The sequence below is a fragment of the Mytilus edulis genome, chromosome 1 (genome assembly GCF_963676685.1).
Source record: "Mytilus edulis chromosome 1, xbMytEdul2.2, whole genome shotgun sequence".
Lineage (NCBI taxonomy): Eukaryota > Metazoa > Mollusca > Bivalvia > Mytilida > Mytilidae > Mytilus > Mytilus edulis.
In genome coordinates, this window is record NC_092344.1 from 23945849 (window position 1) to 23965871 (window position 20023).

The window sequence follows — 20023 nt, forward strand, 5'->3', positions numbered from 1 at the left end:
GTTCTTTATGAGGTGCTGACCAAGTGTTGTTACTTTGTAGCCGATCCATCATCCAAGATGGCCGCCAGCGGGGGGACTTAGTTTAACATAGGACCCTATGGGAAATGCATACACATGACTTCTTTTAGAGAACCACTGAATGGAATGAAATCAAACATGGCATGAATGTTCCTATTGTGGTGCTGACCAAGTGTTGTTACTTTGTAGCCGATCCATCATCCAAGATGGCCGTCAGCGGCGGACTTAGTTTAACATTTGACCCTATGGGAAATGCATACAAATGACTTCTTTTAGAGAACCATCGAATGGAATAGAACTTAACATGGCATGAATGTTCCTTATGAGGTGCCGACCAAGTGTTGTTACTTTGTAGCCGATCCATCATCCAAGATGGCCGCCAGCGGGGAACATAGTTCAACATAGGACCCTATGGGAAATGCATACAAATGACTTCTTTAAGAGAACCACTGAATGGAATGAAATCAAACATGGCATGAATGTTCCTAATGTGGTGCTGACCAAGTGTTGTTACTTTGTAGCCGATCCATCATCCAAGATGGCCGCCAGCGGGGGGGGACTTAGTTTAACATATGACCCTATGGGAAATGCATACAAATGACTTCTTTTAGAGAACCACTGAATGGAATGAAATCAAACATGGCATGAATGTTCCTAATGTGGTGCTGACCAAGTGTTGTTACTTTGTAGCCGATCCATCATCCAAGATGGCCGCCAGCGGGGGACTCAGTTTAACATTGGACCCTATGGGAAATGCATACAAATTACTTCTTTTAGAGAACCATCGAATGGAATAAAACTAAACATGGCATGAATGTTCCTTATGAGGTGCCGACCAAGTGTTGTTACTTTGTAGCCGATCCATCATCCAAGATGGCCGCCAGCGGGGAACTTAGTTCAACATAGGACCCTATGGGAAATGCATACAAATGACTTCTTTAAGAGAACCACTGAATGTAATGAAATCAAACATGGCATGAATGTTCCTAATGTGGTGCTGACTAAGTGTTGTTACTTTGTAGCCGATCCATTATCCAAGATGGCCGTCAGCGGGGGACTTAGATTAACATAGGACTCTATAGGAAATGCATACAAATGACTTCTTTTAGAGAACCACTGAATGAAATGAACCCTTACATGACATGAATATTCCTTATGAGGTGTCGACCAAGTGTTGTTACTTTGTAGCTGATCCATTATCCAAGATGGCCGCCAGCGGGGGACTTAGTTTAACATAGGACCCTATGGGAAATGCATACACATGACTTCTTTTAGAGAACCACTGAATGGAATGAAACCAAACATGGCATGAATGTTCTCTATGAGGTGCTGACCAAGTGTTGTTACTTTGTAGCCAATCCATCATCCAAGATGGCCGCCATCGGGGGACTTAGTTTAACATAGGACCCTATGGGAAATGCATACAAATGACTTCTTTTCGAGCACCACTGAATGGAATGAAACCAAACATGGCATGAATGTTCCTTATGAGGTGCTGACCAAGTTTTGTTACTTTGTAGCCCATCTATCATCCAAGATGGCCGTCAGCGGGGGACTTAGTTTAACATAGGACTCCATGGAAAATGCATACAAGTGACTTCTTTTAGAGAACCACTGAATGGAATGAAACCAAACATGGCATGCATGTTCCTTTCCGTATGAGGTTGTGTTGTCACTTTTAGCCAAATTTTTATTTTTTTATATGATTTCAAAAACCCAAGTAGAATCAGGTGAGCGATACAGGCTCTTGAGAGCCTCTAGTTAGTTTTCCATGCTGTGCTTAAATCATAATTAATTGTATGTTGGTCTTTGTCTTTGGCCTGTTTAGTTTATTTTCGACGTAAGAGTTTCAAGGTTAGTAGTGTTTGTCGGACACTTCGACCCTTAAATCTCAAACGCTAGACGCCAACACCATATTTGGGCCATATAAGACCTTGAAATCGGGACGCAAACTTGGAATTGAACAATGTGACTCGGACGCCGACGCTTTATTAGGGCTTAAACCCTAAACCAGGCCACCGTCCAAGGTCATCGGGTTAAATTTGATTGCCAACCACACAGTAGTCGGGTCCATTCACGATGAGAACATTTCTAAAAAAACGTTGGTACGTTAACAATTATCTTCCCAATGAGTCGAAAATTCTGTTGACCCGATGCGGAGACATTGAAAAGCTACTTAATAGCCCCTTTTGGTCACAGTTTTCAGTATTTACCACAAACTTTCTAGGCCTGTCGCTCACATAGCTAGGCGTCTACATAGCACACAGTCGGGGCATTCCGCTCAAAACATCCTCTATGTTTTTTCCTGTCATCGGGATAGTAATGCCGTTTTTCTTCCCGACTTTTGTCGCAGAATGCTCGACATGGGAACAGTGATCCGGCGGCGGCGATGGTTGCTCACAACATAAAAGCTTGAAGGTGGAAGACCTGGATGGTTCATACTTTGTATATGGATGCCTCATGTTACGAAGTTTTCCTCAGTCACATGTCCAATGTCCTTGACCTCATTGTCATGGTTTAGTGACAACTTAAAAAAAAATGTAAAATTCTCTCTTATTATAAGTCAAAGTATAACTATATTTGGTATGTGCATACCTTGCAATGTCCTCATGTCTGTCAGACTGTTTTGACTTGTCCTCGACCTCATTTCAAGGATCAATAAACAAGGTTAATTTTTAGTGGTCAAGTCCATATCTCATATACTTTAAGCAATAGGTCTAGTATATTCGGTGTATGGAAGCATTGTAAGGTGTACGTGTCCAACTGGCAGGTGTCATCTGACCTTGAACTCATTTTCATGGTTCATAGATTATAGTTAAGAGCCAGTCTGCCATAAAACCATGCAAAATCTCAAATTTCGTCCAAATTGGTAGTAATAACTCTGCAACATTATATATATTTCCAAAATCTTTGGGTATTTAGGAGTTAAGATAAAAATATTTTTTTTGGTTAATTCACACGATTTTCCATTTAACAGCCTTATTTGCATATTTGTGAATTATAAAAAAATAATGCCAAAAAATCACCAAAATTTAGGTACTTTTTAAAGGTCTGAATAATTGATATATCTCTTAAATATAGCGTTATCTTGTTTTATTTTGCAAAGAACATTATAAAAAAAAAGAAAAAATGCATTTTGACATACTTTTTACCTTTTGGCAGGTTGTCAGAGAGATTCGTGCAACAGATGTATTAGATAACTTGCATGTAGTACATGTACTCAGTAGGTGTTTTCTCTCAAGATCATATTTATAAACTTTTAAGATTTTTTTAAAGGTGTATATCAGTTCTAAGACAAGTAAAAAGTTTTAGCCTGGCAAATAACGGGAAGTTAGTAAAAAATGCCCCCAAATATCTATAAAATGCACTATTGTAATAGTTTTTGGACCTTAACATTTTAACTAAAACTGATCAAAGTAGACTTATGTTTCGGACAATAACTTTAGTTTAAGTGTATAGATCTTTATGATTTTATTCAGAAAGTTCAATATCACAAAAGAAAGCTTTGGAACGATTTTGGGGATGATGGTCCCTACCGTTAAGGAATTAAGGGACCAAAAGGGACCCACAACAAGCATTTTATAGTGTAAGGATAATAACTTGTGTATAAGTATTTCAATTGCTCTGATATGGTATCTTCTTTTTTTTCAAATTTCAAATTTTCTAAATTTTCAAGAAGAAATCTTCAATTGTACAGTTTTATACAATAGATTTGTTGATCTTTGGCCACATTTATTTTCAATCACAATCCAAATTAAGACAGCATCAAGCTTGAACATTGTGACCATATTTAATTTGCCCCAACTGTTCAGAGTCCAACAACTGCGGTTGTATAAAGCTGCGCCCTGCGGAGCACCTGGGTTTCACATACTTTCAATTGAAGACAGTCTTTTAAAAAGATTGTTATATGAAACAGAGTTGTGAACATACTTTTACTTCAAAAAATCTTCCTCTTTGAAACTTTTGATTGGAATGCAACCAATTATAGGGCCAATCACTCATTGAGTGTCTTGATTAGAAAGTTGTGTCTATTAGAGCGTATGTAAAAAGATTGTGGCCATTTTTTTTTATCTACGAAAAACAATTATGTTTGCATATATAATGTGCCATATAAAAGTTTTTGATTTATATCTCAGATTAAATCAAGATACAAGACATTTGAGGTAACCCTACTTCTTCAAAAATCGAAAGCTTTTCCAAAATTATCTTGAATGTTCCCTCTCCAAAGAGCATCTCTTTCGTGTTTGTTGATACTTTGAGATTTTGATTTTTAGTCCCCTAACGGCTAACGTCTAAGTGGACTTAGGTTTGCACTTCGTGTCTGTCAGTCTGTATATCTGTCAGTTCGGCAAATCAGACTTTTTGTGCTTGTAGATTTTGATTTGATTTATCATGACAAGTTACACGGTCAAATTCATTATTCACGCTTTAATTTTTTCTCTTTGTTCAGTTGAAGCCCTTTCTCTAGAATTAGATTTTTGATGAAATACTTATTCATCAGAAGACTTCTGTTCAAACGGAAATAACTCATTTCTTTAAAGACAAAATGACATTTTGAATGTTTTTTCTTTTCTTTGGTATTAAGTGATTCAATTTTGTTCCAGTTTGATATTTGTGTGCAGAGTTTTGGTCTTTGGACATAGGAAATTCACTTAGATAGTCAGAATTCAACAAGTTTTTACGTTTTGCTGGAAGATTTTGTCTCGATATTTTTAGTTAGTTTACGTTATGACAAATTATAGATCAATTTTTTGTTCCATTGCAATGAATTTGTAACGGGTTGGGGACTATGTATTGCCACGTATTACTCGCAGAATGCTTGTTTTTATCAAAAAATGTTCAACTCTGAAAAAATTGTTTAATATTTAGTTAAAATAGATATTGATGACTTTATTATGTGAAACTTTTTTTTTTAGATCTATCATACTTTTACTCTTTTTTGCTAATACCTTCATCATGTTCATTCATGACTAAAAACTTGTATTTATACCATTTTGCACGTTTTTCTTTACGGTAGACCACACTAATATTACTTGTATATGAACAGTAAAATCTTACCATTTAAATGACAATATAAAAAACATGATGTGGTTCGATTGCCAATGAGACAACTGTCTACAATTAAGAGACCAAAATGACACAGACATTAACAACTATAGGTTACTGTACGGCCTTCAACAATGAGGAAAGCCCATACCGCATAGTCAGCTATAAAAGTCCCCGATAAGACAATGTAAAACAATTCAAATGAGAAAACTAACGGCCTTAAGTATATAAAAAAGAAACGAAAAACAAATATGTTACACATAAACAAACGACTTCCACTGAATTACAGGCTCCTGACTTGGGACAGGCACATACATAAATAATATGGCGGGGTTAAACATGTAAGCGGGATCCAAACCCTCCCTCTAACCAGAGACAGTTGTATAACAGTAAATCATAAGAACGAACTATAAAAATCAGTTGAAAATGGCTTAACTCATCCGATGGACAAAAATACAAGTTGACGTGGTAGGGTAATTGTATGTCTGCTCAACAGTTTAACCATTTATCTGTGTATATTTGTTTTTATACAACCGCAAACATTGAAAAAAAATGGTTCTATATCGGTTTGACGTTGTCGTTGTCATCGTTGTCGTCATCCTTAGACATTTGGTTTTTGCACTATAACTTTAGTAAAAGTAAATAGAAATCTATGAAATTTAAATACAAGGTTTATGACCATAAAAGAAAGGTTGGATTGATTTTGGGAGTTTTGTTCCCAACAGTTTAGGAATTGGGGGCCAAAAAGGGTCCAAAATTAAGCTGTTTACTTTCATAAAAAAAATGAATTATTGGGTTTCTTTGGTATGCCAAATCTAACAGTGAATTTAAATTCTTAATTTTTGGTCCTGTTTTCAAATTGGTCTACATCAAGGCCCAAAGGGTCCAAAATTAAACTTAGTTTTATTTTAACAAAACATTAATTCTTGGGGTTCTTTGATATGCTGAATCTAAAAATGTACTAAGATGTCTTATTATGGGCCCAGTTTTCAAGTTGGTCCAAATCGGGGTCAAAAATTTCAACAAAATTGAATATATGGGGTTCTTCAATATGCTGAATCTAACCATGTATTTAGTTTTTTTAATATTTGGAACCTGTTATCAAATTGGTCCAAATTGAGGGTCTAAAATTGAAAATTATTTGATTTCTGACATCAAAAAATTGAATTATTGGGGTTCTATGATATCCTGAATATAACCATGCATTTATATTTTGGATATTGGACCATATTAGGTAAATATTAAATTATATTTTTTAAAGTTTTTAAGTTCTTAGACCACAATCATTGTTTTGTGTCAACTATTTAATTCCAATCCAAATTCAGAGCTATATCAAGCTTAAATGTTCTGTCCATACTTGCCCTAAATGTTCAGGGTTTAATCTCTGCGGTCGTAAAAAGCTGCGCCCTGTGGAGTATCTGGTTATAACATGTGGTTATGAAATACATTTTATTGCAATTTGAAATATTTGTGTTTGTCTCAGCTGGTAGTATTAGGCCAACTTTATTTAACATGTCTTATTCCCAAGCCTCAAATTGCTAGAGATTACATTCTAGGAGGAAACTGTTCTAGGAGGAAACTGTTCTCCCAAAATTGACATAGGGATAACTCACTGGTTCATGTCAGCGTCACAAAATTTCAGTTGCAGTTTTATCAGGAACTGCTAGGAGTAGTCTCTTTATATTTGGCATAAAGCTGTATTATAATATAGAAAATATAGCCCTTTTCTAGGTAAGAGGCACAATTCTATGAAATTCACAAAACTATTAAATCTTCCTCTGTTCTGGAAATAGATTACATAAATGTACAAGGCTTTCACATTTATGAATCATTATCAAATACAACATGTTTTAAAAATTTAAGACTGAACTCAATTTAGACAAAAAGCGTCTAAAAACTAGATTATTATTAAACGCTAAATTTGTGAAGAACTCATGGTGATATTACCTGATGAGTGTGCATAGTATTGTAAATTAAACAGCCCATTTTTTAATTACTAAAGTTATTTTCGTTGGAATAGGTTAATATTTTAAACATATTGTAAAAATGCTCAGTTTAGGGGCAAAAAATCAAAAGTGGTCTGCTCAAGTTTACTCCTTTAGTATATTTTCTAATTTAAACTTAGTTGAACTTGGTTTATTCAATTAATATAACCAGTTAACATTACTTCAGTCATTATTTTTCTTATATTTTGACTATCACATACTTTTGAAAAGTTTCTATTGAAACAGATAAAAAAATAAAAAAATTGGTAAAATGGCCATCACGCCTATCTTTAATTGTTATTTTATCGTAATAAGGTATCATTTGCCGAACACCATTTTCTAGCATTTTGTAGATGAATATATAAGCTTCATGAAATATTACATTTCATTGAAAATAAAACATGATCTTACAAGATTTAAGCCTTTAGAAATATACAAATTTTGCTCAATCGGCACTTTTTCAAAACCATGCAATTTCAACCTGTCAGTAGGGGTATTGAGAAATCTCACAACTTTTTGAATTATCATAATTTCCTTTCATTTCAAGTTGCTTGTTAAGATATATATTATCATTAAACTAATTTTTTTCTGTAAAACAAAAAAACAAATCAGGTCAAAATACCCTTAAATAGGCTTAAAATGGCTATTTTTCAGTACAGAAATGGACAATTTTCGAATGTTCGGCATACACAAAAAATGGCTGAATATTTTTTCAATTTTTGGCACAAATAGTTATTACATATAAGGTATCTAAAATACAAAATATCAGCCTGATTGGAATATTTTGGATTTGGACCATTTTGCATGGTTTTATCACAGACTGGCTCTTAAGTTTTTGTGTTTTGATCTGTTTTTCAAATATTGTATGCAATAGGTCTACTATATTTGGTATATGGAATAATTGTAAGGTGAACATGTCCAGCTGGGAAGTGTCAACTGATCTTGACCTTACTTTCATGCTTCATTGGTTATACTTACGTTTTATGTTTTGGTCTGTTTTTCTTATACTGTATCCAACAGGTCTACTATACTTGGTGTATGGAATGATCAATAAGGTGTACATGTTTAGCTAGCAGGTGTCATTTGACATTGACCTCATTTTCATGGTTCAGTGGTCAACGTTAATTTTTTGAGTTTTTTTCCCTCTGATATTTTATGCAGTAGATCAACTATACTTGGTGTATGGAAATATTTGATGATCTATATGTCAGTTGTGTAGGTTTTATTTGACCTTGACCTCATTTTCACTGTTCAACGATCAGTGTTAGGTTTTTGTGTGTTGGTCTGTTTTTTTTCTTAAACTACAAGTGTGGACACAGATGAGTGTGGATAGTATGTTTGGATGTTTGACAGTGTCTTATGACAATAAAGTTCTATGTTTTTCCTATATGGTGTTAATAACTGTGTTGCACGGTGACAACCGATCTGAGCATTAGGAGTGTTATTTATTTGATTTTTTTTTATGTTCAATACAGACATGTGGAGACAGTAATTACATTAGTTACCAAATGATTATGATAGAACATGTTCTACATCTTTGGTTTTGGATACATTTTGTAGCTGGGAGAGCAATTGCTAATTTCTGTGTCGATTTGGTCTCTTATGGAGAATTGTCTAATTGGCAATCATACCTCATCTTGTTTATATGTATTTGCTTACTATTGGTATGGTTCTATTTACATTACTCTGTGGTGGATCGTCAGTATCATTAGTATTTTTTTTTGGTTAAAATGTCGAATTTCTTCCTCAGATAAGAAAACATTTATTGGTTTTAAGTAATGAATGGCTTATGTCTGACATGATTATTGGGGCTAAATAAGATAGGAAGTAAACCTCTGTGCTGATTTATATCAAATCTGTATATCTCCTCCAAAGCTGGTCGAAGCAAAGACAACTTTTGACCAATATAAAAATGATTTCACCAAAAGAACCTTTGTGAGCATGCTTCAAAGACTCATAACTGCTACAAAAGTAATCTGATCGAATTTAAAGCATGTCAAGCAGATATCATCAACATCTACTTTATAAGTCTTAATATGTCTAAATACCTAAAAAGCTATTCAGTACTCAAAAGGTATTGCAAAATTATTCCTTTTCATTTTTTGTTTTGTTATATGGATACAAATATAAGTGATACATGTACCAATACAGTATTTGTTGTGGTATGCAAGTGTAGTAATTAACATTTACTGTAACAATGTTAATTCACACAAATTAAGAAATAACAAATGAATGGAACAGATACTCCGTAGGGTGCTGCTTTATACGACTGCAGAGGTGGAAACCTGAACGGTTGGGGCTAGTATGGACACAACATTCAAGCAGGATACAGCTCTGAATTTGGATTGTGGTTAAATAGTTGACACAACATAGGTTTCTGACACAGATTGAATGTGGTCTATAAAGAACTTCAACTTAAAAATTTTAAATTGGACATTTACTTATTTTGGTCCAATATCCAAAATCTAAATACATGGTTAAATTCAGAATATCATAGAACCCGAAGAATTCAATTTTTGATGAAATCAAATGTTTAATGTTAGACCCTTTAGACCTCCATGTGGACCAATTTGATATCACCGGGCCCAAATATTAAAAATCTAAATACACGGATAGATTCGGCATATTGAAGAACCCCATATATTCAATTTTTGTTGAAATGAAACAAAGTTCAATTTTTGACCCTTTGGATCTTAATATAGACCAATTTGAAAACGGGACAATACTGTGCAATTGAATATTCCTGGCTATTGCGCAATATTGTGCAATTAGATATTTCTTGCATTGTGCAATACAGTGCATTTAAAAATTTCTTGCTAGTGCACAATCCTGTGCAATTGGAGATTTCATGTTATTGTGCAATACTATGCAATACAGTGCATTTAAAAATTTCTTGCTATTGCACAATCCTGTGTAATTGGAGATTTCATGTTATTGTGCAATACTGTGCAATTGAACATTTCTTGCTATTGAACAATACTGTGCAATTAAAGATTTCTTGCTATTGCAGAATACTGTGCAATTGAAAATTTCTTGCTATTGCACAATACTTACATTGTAGTATAATAATTTTTGACCCCGATTGGGACCAACTTGAAAACTGGGCCCATAATCAAAAATTTAGGTACATATTGAGACTCACCATATCAAAGAACCCCAAAAATTCAATTTTTGTTAAAATCAAGCTAATTTTAATTTTGGGCCCTTTGGACCTTAATGTAGATCAATTTAAAAACAGGACCAAAAATTAAGAATCTTAACACGGTTAGATTTGGCATATCAAAGAAGCACTGACAATAATTCATTTTTTTTATGAAAGCAAACAAAGTTTAATTTTGGCCCCTTATTCCTTGGGACCAAAACTCCCAAAAATAATCCAAACCTTCCTTTTGTGGTCATAAACCCTTATAGATTTCTATTAACTTATGCTAAAGGTATTGTTAAAAAAACCAAGAAAAATGCTTATTTGGGACCTGTTTTTGGTTCCTAAATCCTACACTGTTGGGAATTAAACTACCACAATCTATTCCAACCCTCCTTGTGTGGCCTTAGACCTTATGTTAAAATATCATAGATTTCTGGTTTAAATACTAATACTTGAGTTATAGAGCAAAAACCAAGAACAATGCTAATTTGGGCCCTTATTCCTAAACTGTTGAGACCAAAATATACCCAAAATCAATCACAGCCTTCCTTTCATGGTCATAAAACCTTGTGTCTTAATTTCATATATTTCTATTGACTTTTACTTAGAGTGCGAAAACCAAATGTCTTTGGATGAAGACGATGATGCCAACGTGATACTAATGTACAACCAAAAAGTTTTTAATTTTTGTGGTTGTATAAAAATGATCTCAAATCAAATTTCTAATGGAGTTTGCAACAATAATTATTCAACTACTCATTTTAATGAAACATAAAGTATTAAAATATAAATGTCATGTACAGTCATGGTGATGATGCCCCCGCTAGCATATAACGTTAAAAAGGTACATAAAGTGAAGCTGCCAAAAATTGAACTTAAACTGAGTTTAGAGGTAATAAGCATTATATACACATTTCACTAAATTTAGTTGAGACAAACGTGAGAAATTTTTCCATTTGTGAAAGGGCATAACCCTAGAATGATAATCAAAGTGCTTGTAATTACTGAATGGCTATTAAAGACTGCTTAAATTTATCAGTTGGTAGTAAAGTGAATTTTGCATTGTATATTGTATATACATGTATAGCATTATTTTAAGTTGATTCAACTACTATTCTGGACAGAGAAATCTAAACTCTAATTTTTAAAGAAGATTTCATAAAGCAATGGTTTTAGGTAATTCAACAACCATTCTGGACAAAGAAATAACTCCAATGTATTGTCTGGAATCTACAACAATGTTTGTTTTTGGCCCTTAATTCCTAGACTGTTTGCCCCATAACCCACAAAATAGACCTCAACTTTCTACTTATGGTATTCAATATTATGGTACAATTTCAGAACAATTGAAATACTTATACACAAATTTTTGTACGGACACTAGATTAATGTTTGCTTTGGTCACCTTTGGAACCCTTATTCCTAAACCTTAGGGACTATATATATACCCCCCCCCCCCCAAAACAATCCAAAGCTTCCTTTTATCATTATAAATATTACTGTGGATTCATTATTATTCTTTGGATACCAATTTTCGTGGCTTTCGTGGGTAGAGTCTAACCACGAAATTAAATGTTCAACGATTAACAAATTTTCTATATGCTTGTATGCAGACTTCGGCAAAACCACGAAATTAAATATCCACGAAAATGCAAATTTTCTTTAATCCACGAAAATTGGTACCCACGAAAATAAATGAATCCACAGTATGTTATAATTTTAAGGCTTCCTTTTTACTTACACTGAAGTTATTATCTGGAAACCATCCGTCTTGGAAAGACGACGACAGGATACCTACATGTATTTCAACTGCAAAAATTTCTGTGGTTGTTTAAAAATTTCAAACATGTATAATGAAATATTGTTTTAGAAATTGATAAGCCTAGATATGCCTTATAATTTCCCCCCGCATAGTTGAAGGACCATTTACACTCAGAACCGAGTCTTCAGTAGGCAGCTAGTACAGATGTATTAAAACAACCTAGCATCATATTGCTAGTAGTGGTAGTAGCATTCTCGGGTAAATTTGTTCTTTTTTTATAATATGTTTGGTTCAAATCAAAATAGAATGCTTTTATCTCCCTAATATTTACATTGTAAATAGAGGTGATACTACTTTGACAAATCCTTGTACATGAGAGTTTTCTGTCAAATCTTTGTTTCACAAAGAATGATTTGCATAACAATGAACTGAGCTCAAAGCAAAGTATTCAATAATACACTTAGACAAAGAGCTAAATTCAGTGATATACTTTGTACTACAGGTACTTCATTAACATCCATCAACCAAAACCACATCTCAAAAACATTCCATACTACATGGTTGGATTCAGAAGTCCTGAAAAAGACATGATATTTTTTATTATATTTTAAGTATATATACACAGGTTAAAACTTTCTTGTGGTACAATCATTCCGTATCTAGCAACTATCAATTTGCTTCATGCACATATTGATATGTGTTGAGTTTACCTCTGTTGGAAAAAAAGAACACACAAACCTCCAACTAATTTTAGTCAACGGACAAAACATTAAAAACTATAAAATATTATCTAAGACTTGTCAGTGTCTATTTACCATTGCCACTGAATCAGTGATAAATGTACACATGATTATGTACATGCAAGACTAAAATTATAAAGTACATATATATAACTAAAACAGACATTCAGTCTTTACGATATCTTCATTCCCAAAGTCATTTTCAAATCTGACTTCATGGTAAAATAAGATTCCATATCTACAACCAATGAAAAGGAAATATCCCTCTTATAGACTAGCATTTAAATCACAGTTTTCGAAAATGATAGCTAAGTCACCGTGGAACCTAGAACTAAAAGAAATCGAAACAATATATCTTAAATATTTCAAATGCATGTACATGAAATAATATTAATCTCTAAAATTCACCATATTGTTCCTTTTTTTTTATCTTCTGTTCGATACTGTATATCCAGAAATATTCTAAAGTTGGGGTCCACTGACTGACCTAAGAGGGGGCTCGCTCCAGTCACGATTCAGTGATTCCCTATATAAGCAACCAAATTTTTTTCTCAAAAAGTAGGGGCCTGACCCCCCCCCCCCCCTAAGCATGCAAAGCCCATACCGCAGTCAGCTATAAAAGGCCCTGATAAGACAATGTAAAACAATTCAAACGAGAAAACTAACATGTATGTTTAAGGGCATCCGATACAGTTTCTCGATTAAATGTCATTTTTATAAATTTGTAATATGTTGTAGGCCTTGGCGAGTTATAAAATAAAACACAAAATAAAACATAGGTCACCGTGCTTATTTTCGAGAAAATTGAGGCTGAAAATTGGGGATTTGTGCAATTTTGTAAAAAAAATAAGCAATGTTAAACATTTTTTGGAGCAGATATTTTTCGTCGTAAATTATTAATATCGGGTTCAGTCTGAAGCTGTGATAAGTGACAAAAAGGAAAAAAATAAATCACTGCATGAATAACTATACAATTATTCAAGCCTTGCTTGTCATTGCGGACCAGATGCTCAAAGTGGTAGTTTTCAAAACCTAAAAAATTGGAAATAAACTGTTTCTGAAAATGTCGGTATTTTCTTTTTATTATTTTGTCCATTTTATTTTTTGTGCCATGATTTTGAATTGTGTGGTCCGAGTTGTCCATGGGGCGAGAGTTCCCCTATTTATAATGATTGGATTATTTCTTACGACGGCAATAAAATGGCTAAGGGTGGGTGCTCAAAATAGGATCGGTCAGGTACCCGTAAACAAACATATATTTTTTTGGCCTTACCCAGAGCACCATTGAAATATATACAAATCACGGATCGGATACGCATCAACTATGTAAGACCTAATTTCAACACCCCTAAACAGTGAATATTTTTTTTTTATCGCAAACAGTTGAATTTTATTACATAATCTGAAAGATGAAACCTTGAACTTCACAGGAAAAATACTCCCATTGCTGGGAAAAATCATTTAAAAGAGTATCCGTTCAATATGTAAAGCCATTATTATAGCATTTTTTCAACTAAAATAGAATTTTCAGCTAAATGATAGCATCAAAGGCATACACCTTGCTACTCAAAAGTAGCAAAAAGTGTTTGTTATTTTTATAAATGTACATGTACTAAATAAAAGATATCATTTAAATCTATTTGTTTTAAGTTTTGAAAAACTACAAAATCCCAATTTGTGACTAAACCTTGCAAATTGAATTTTCTACTAAAAAAAGTCATTGGACAAAAGTGAGTTCCCAGTCCAAAAAAGTCCTGTTATTGTTTATTTGGTTATAACATTATTCATGCTCATTTTAATTTTCTGACGAGATAAACACAATGAAAAAAACAAACTTGAAAAGTTTGCTATCATTCTAAACAAATTAAATTCGTAAAAATTTGCATTTGAGTTTAACTTATCAGATGAACAAAACTCAAGAAAATTATGACTGAATAAACAATAAAATTTCAGACATTTTTACATCTTTTGGTATCTATTTTATAAAAATCGCTCATACAGTTAGTTGGTAATATTTTTAAAAAAAAATATCGATTTTGGTTGAAATGATAAGACATTTTTTGAGTGGGAACTCACTTTTTTCCCATGACTGTAAGTCCCCTGCATGGCTGAACATGGCAATTTATGAGCTGCCATAAAAAACATGGGTAGAAAAACATGTAAATTTTAAACGAAAAAAATAGTTATGTTATTTGGCGAAAAAAATAATAAAGTGGCGAAAAATATATTGTTTTGGCGAAAGAGGTGGCGAAAAAAATAATTGACCCAGGGAAAACCCTGGCTGTCTGTAAACATATTCTTCCAATCAAGGTAAACCCAGCTGAGTACGGTGTATAAAAATACACTGAATATCCTCCACCAGTATTTACATGCGTACAGTAAATCCGTTAAAGAGTAAACCCCTTCTATCCCCCTCATTAAATGCACCAATAATTTCAGGGCTGTAATGTAGGTCATTTATACACACCAAAATTGTACAAAAAAACTTATGTCATGTTTCTGTATACCAAATTATCATGAAATTGAGCTGTTTCCTTCAACATATACAAATATGTAGAAATAATGTACATCGTTTTCATTAAGATACCAGATACGACTAAACATGTAAACAACCCCTGAACTACAATGTTATATGGAATCGTCCATAATGTAAACCCCTAATATACAATGTTGTACATGGAATCGTCCATAGCAGGCGAAAGACAGAATTCGCGAATACACGGTTTCCGCTGTTAATGCCAGTGTTTTCATGACTGACATTTGGGGATGAAATGTCTATAAACAGCTGAAAAAGTCTATTCAATAGTAACTTTTTTGTTCGTTGAAATGTTTGGGATTGTGCAGCACATGTCATCATGACATGTGTCCCTTCGCGGCCTTCAGTTTAGATTATTAACTAGGGAAGAGACTAAATGCGTACAAACCTGATGTCAAATGAAGATATACGGAATTTAAATAACGTTGATCCTTTAAATGTACGAAACACAAACACATATGACAATTGTTCACATAATAGTCATCAAAGGTACCAGGATTATAATTTAATACGCCAGACGCGCGTTTCGTCTACATAAGACTCATCAGTGACGCTCAGATCAAAACAGTTAAAAAGCCAAACAAATTGAAGAGCATTGAGGACCAAAAAATTCCAAAAAGTTGTGCCAAATACGGCTAAGGTAATCTACTCCTGGGCGTAAGAAAATCCTTAGTTTTTCGAAAAATTCAAAGTTTTGTAAATAGAAAATTTATAAGAATGACCATATAATTGATATTCATGTCAACACCGAAGTGCTGACTACTGGGCTGGTGATACCCTCGGGGACGAAACGTCCACCAGCAGTGGCATCGACCCAGTGGTGTAAATAGTTATCAAAGGTACAAGGATTATAAAATAGATAGTAAAGTTTTCCAAATGAACGTCCATTAAAATTAAGTCTCTGATGAATATTTCCCGCGCAAATGTCATGGCATAGACCAAAACGAATTTTAGGTGTGTGTTGTCATTAAAACATTCGGGTCAATGAACACAGTTAGATTAAATATATAAATATGTTAACTATAATTGTATTGGTTTTTCAGAAAAGTGACTTCACCAGATTTTTTTTTGTGGCAAAGAACGGTAAATAGCCTATATCATCTTAATATGACATATGAAAACCCCTTAAGCATAATGGTGTGTGTATGGAATAGTCCATGGAATTGTCCAAACCGATACAGGTTAAATACATAGAATAATATTGCTGTGTCTATTATGGACACAGCAATAAAATCAGATTTAAGATCCTTATGAGCCCGTAGTAAAGTAAAAAAAACCTGTAAAAAGCCTTATTTAATAAACTCTGCTCGATTAACCTTGAAGTGAAGACTAATAAAAATTTGCGTGCATAGTGAACCCCCTAAATAAAATAATACTGTGTTCTAGACCACTTCCCCTTTCGGTGATCTACAGAAATGATTTATTACTATATAGTATGTTAATAAACAATAGGTCAACTTTATTTGTTGTATGGAAGAATTGTTAGCTGTACATGTCTTTCTGGCATAGCTCATCTGATCTTGACCTCATTTTCATGGTTCATTAGCCACTGTTTTGTGTTCTTGATTTATGTTAACTTTGTGTGAAAACTGTAAGAAAGTTTTATATTTAAGACTATCAATATAATACTAAATTAATGATTAGTAAAGAAGGCAAGATATTTAAGTGTGTGCACTCTTGGTTTTTTTTAATCATTTTTTAATCAAGTATCGTGTTAAATTACTACTGAATACCAATGGAGAGTATTCCATATGGCAAGATCAAAGATACTTCATTCATATGGTTTGCACCATGGGATTATGGTTCTTTGGAATGAATTACTTACCTTAGTTTAAGATTGAAAACATACATTATATCACATTTGTGGAAAATCCAGTCCTTTTCAGTCATGAATCTAAAACTAACGTGTCTTTCAAAACTTCCTTAGGCGGATAGTTACAAAAATGTGGTTATATTCTAGGAGAAAATGCATAAAATTTGACTTTTACGGATTGGAAAGGTTAAGATCATCATGTTTTAAAAGCATTTGGCCGAAAACTAAAGTCTCAGTCACACCTTAATGAATAATTCGAACTGGTGAATAATGCCTCGGTCACAGCTGACCGGATAGCACGAACGGACGCCTAACGGATGAAAATAAAAGTTAATCGTTGGGAGTTCGTTGATGTGCTGACCGAATAAAACGGACGCCTAACGAATGCATAACGGGCACACACATGATTAGCAACGTACGAGAAACAGAAACGTACCGGACAGAACGGGTGTCGGACGTACATCCAACGGAAGCATACCGTATAAAACGGATGGACAAGATATACAGAAAATATAAAGGCGACAATAATACTACATATGTAAATTGCATAAATATTCAAATGTTTCTGTGTAACTGGATTTGGTTTGTTCTTCAAAATGCCACAACATAGTAGTGTCTGGCCTGAATAAGAGCTGATTGAAAGTGAAAACATGCACTTACTTTAAGACCGATTATAAAAAATAAGAATGAATGACACTCAAGAAATCTGACCAACCAATAACTGTTATTTCTGACGCGAAATTTTCAATTGTCATTTATCCGTTTCAGATCCGTTCATCATCCGTTTTATCCGTTATACGTCCGGTAGAAGTCCATTTCACATTCGTTCGACATCCCTTTAATTCGTTAAACGTCTGTTGGACGTCCGTTAGCGAATTTGTCTACCAGACCTCTAACGGGTTTTAAACGGACAAGTAACGGATACGAAACGGAAACGAAACGAAACGGACGAGTAACGTACAAAACGGACGTCTCCGTCATACATCCGTTGGAGGTCTGGCACATAAATTCATTAATGGACTTCCACCAGACGTTTAACGGATAAATCGGATGTTGAATGAATGTGAAACGGACTTCTACCGGGCGTATAACAGATAAAACGGAAGATGAACGGATCTGAAACAAATAAATGCTCATTGAAAATATATCGTGTCAGAAATGCCAATTCTTGGTAAGTCAGATTTCTAAGGGTTCATGAATTCTTATTATTCATAATCGATCTTAGAGTAAGAGCACGTCTTCACAATCAAGCAGCTCTTATTCAGGCCAGGTAATGCCCTTTGGCGGCATTGTGAAGAACAAACAAAAACCAGTTACACAGAAACTTTTTGAATATTTAAGCAATTAGACGTTTTGCCGTATATCTTGTTCATCCGTTTTATTTGGTACGCTTCCGTTAGGTGTCCGTTTTATGGGTTACTCGTCCATTGCATGTACGCTCGACATCCGTTCTGTGCGGTACGTTTCCGTTTCTTGTACGTTTCATATCCGTTGCATATCTGTTATGCATTTGTTACTCACAGTTTTTTCAACGAACAAAATTTATTTTCATCCGTTAGTCGTCCGTTCGAGCTATTCGGTTAGGTGTGACTGAGGCTTTAAGAAAGCAGGTAAGTTAAAAAGTTATTTAACTTTAGAGTTCGACCTACAAGGCGTAGGTGTTTCCTTACATGCGGACAAATCATGAGCAACATCTTCTTGAATCTTAATTTGTATTTTGAATCTTGCTTTTTAACGATTGTCGTCATTTTATATTAAATCTATATTACGGTAAACACCTGGTTACGCTTCCGATTTTCAAACTAAAAATGCCAAATGATTTCAAAGTATACAATGTTCATTTGAACACGAACAGAAGCCTAAAAACATTAACAATATATTCACCTATATGCGGACAAATTGTGGATTTGATATTGGAATTGGTATATTGGAACTTTTATTTAAGGGCCATGTATAATCCTTTTGTGATGGGTATCGTCATGATAAATCAAAATGGACTGTATGCAAATTAGCAAGGTCCCCTAAATGTTGCCATATGCATAAAAATTAACTACAAATAACATTGTTTTAAATATCTGAATACATTAATAGTTGTTATGTTTGCTACTCCACCAATAGGGTATATCGGGGCTTAGTACTCTCGTACCATACATTAGCATTTATGATTATTGGCAGTTGCTATTTGTCCGGCTAACCGGACAAATAGTACTGAGGCTATTTGTCCGGCTAGCCGGATGAATAGTGCTGGGGCTATTTGTCCGGTTAGCCGGATGAATAGTGCTGGGGCTATTTGTCCGGTTAGCCGGATGAATAGTACTGGGGCTATTTTTCCGGTTAGCCAGAAGAATAGTGCTAGGGCTATTTGTTGGGCTATAGTCACAATAATATTGCTAAGAATATTTGTCAGGCTAGCCTGATGAATAGTGCTGGTAATATTTGTATCACTAGCTGCATTAAAATTGTTCCACCAGCTGTTTTTTTTTAATTTGTATATTATGTTTGGTCAAGATTTGTGTAGCGACACTATATAAATCCTTGATTTGGTTAATAGGTGTGTAATTTATCCTCATTTCTATATCTTTTGGTGCTAACCACAAGTAACTGATCGTCAGGCAAAATATAGGACAATGAATGATAGAGTTGAACCATGACCCTAAGGTAGAAAATGTATGTTAAATAATAAATAGAGATTTAATTATTTTAAGAATTATCACTATGATAAAGGGGATGACCCATCAACCATGAACATCAATGGTTTCATAGAAAAAGTCTTGCAGTAATTGTTTTCTGTTTGGTATAAAAAAAAACCAATTAGCATCCATTTTATTACATCCCGTGATATGTTTATTTGGTAACAACCAATGGCAGTCAGTAGGGTATAAAAACATCCTGTGTTTGTCCTATTCAAACCAAGTCAAATAAGTTTTGTTTAAAAAATACTTTTCACTTTGAAGGTCTTGTAGAAAAAATTGTTTGTG

At 34.0% G+C, this 20023-nt stretch overlaps 1 protein-coding gene across 3 annotated transcripts in view; it reads left to right on the plus strand.

The window, feature by feature from the left end:
• Positions 1–20023, plus strand: part of LOC139528498 (uncharacterized) — a 403824-nt gene that overhangs the window by 332949 nt on the left and 50852 nt on the right. The gene's annotated exons all lie outside the window — the stretch shown is intronic.